The sequence below is a fragment of the Phyllobates terribilis genome, unplaced genomic scaffold (genome assembly GCF_046119375.1).
Source record: "Phyllobates terribilis strain yellow unplaced genomic scaffold, ASM4611937v1 Scaffold_2__4_contigs__length_985480577, whole genome shotgun sequence".
Lineage (NCBI taxonomy): Eukaryota > Metazoa > Chordata > Amphibia > Anura > Dendrobatidae > Phyllobates > Phyllobates terribilis.
The window spans coordinates 94,650,557-94,652,217 of record NW_027362762.1 but is presented as its reverse complement, the minus strand read 5'-3'; positions in this window follow the sequence as shown (position 1 = coordinate 94,652,217).

The following is a 1,661-nucleotide window of genomic DNA, read 5'->3' as shown; positions in this document are numbered from 1 at the left end:
TGTGCGTCCGGTCATGTTCTTCCACATCAAAGTCCCCTAACTATCGTATTTTCCGGAGTATAAGACGACCCCCAACTTTTCCTGTTAAAATATAGAGTTTGGGATATACTTGCCGTATAAGACTACCTCTCTTCTAACGCACATACGGTAAAAATTTTAAAAAAATCTGATTTGATTTCAATATGGTAATTTTAAAGTGATGAACCTTACCGGCGATTGGCTGGTTGTTGTATACAAATCCTGCTTGGATTGGTCAGCTCTTCCTGCCTGCCCAGCTCTCCCTGTCTGCAAGACTATCAGAGCGGTAGCACATCCCTCTGGCCCGCCCTTGTGTCCTATTACCGGTACCTCCTTCTCTGCTTCTCTGATCTCGCTCCTGAGGACTGCAGTGATGAGGTGAGGGGGCGCCTCACCGGGAAGGTGTAAGTGAAGCAAGCTGCAGGCGTCTGGGACTCCCGGGGTATGGAAAAAAGAGAAAGATCGGTGCTGTGCAAAGAAAAACACGCCTCTTTCACTCGTCTGGCCCGCCCTTGTATTACCTCCTTCTCTGCCTCTCAGATCTCGCACATGCGCGCCTGCGCCGCTTCACTGCCCAGACGCCTGCAGCTTGCGTCACTTACACTTTCCCGGTGAGGCGCCCCCTCACCTCGTCACTGCAGTCCTCAGGAGCGAGATCTAAGAGGCAGAGAAGGAGGTAATACAAGGGCGGGCCAGACGAGTGAAAGAGGTGTGTTTTTCTGGGCACAGCACCACTCTTTCCGTTTTTTCCATACCCCGGGCGTCCCGGACGCCTGCAGCTTGCTTCACTTACACATTCCCGGTGAGGCGCCCCCTCACCTCATCACTGCAGTCCTCAGGAGCGAGATCAGAGAGGCAAAGAAGGAGGTACCAGTGATAGGATATAAGGGTGGGCCAGAGGGATGTGCTACCGCTCTGATAGTCTTGGAGACATGAAGGGCTTATAAATTACCATAAATGCCATATTTTTCGGACTATAAGACGCACCGGACCATAAGATGCACCTAGGTTTTAGAGGAGGAAAATAGAAAAAAAATGTAAGCAAAAAATGTGTTCATGATGCACTTTTAAGGGGGAGGGGGTCTTTGCTGACACTGGTATATGGGTAATGTCCCCCAATTCTGACAATATCCTCCATCCTGGTATATATGCCCCCCCCCTTCCTTTTATACATGGCCCCCATCCCCATCCTGGTATGCCTGGCATCCCTCCATCCTGGTATGCATGGAACCCCTCCATCCTGGTATGCATGGCACCCCTCCATCCTTATCCTGGTATGCATTGCACCCCTCATCCCTATCTTGGTATGCATGGCACCCCTCATCGCTATCCTGGTATGCATGGCACCCCTCATCCCTTTCCTGGTATGCATAGAACCCCTCCATCCTGGTATGCATGGCACCCCTCATCCTTATCCTGGTATGCATGGCCCCCTCATCCCTATCCTGGTATGCATGGCACAGAAATCCCCATCCTGGTATGCATGGCACAGAAATCCCCATCCTGGTATGCATGGCACAGAAATCCCCATCCTGGTATGCATGGCGCCCCTCATCCCTGTCCTGGTATGCATGGCACCCCTCATCTCTGTCCTGGTATGCATGAAACACCTCATTCCTTACCATGGTATGCATCTCACCCCT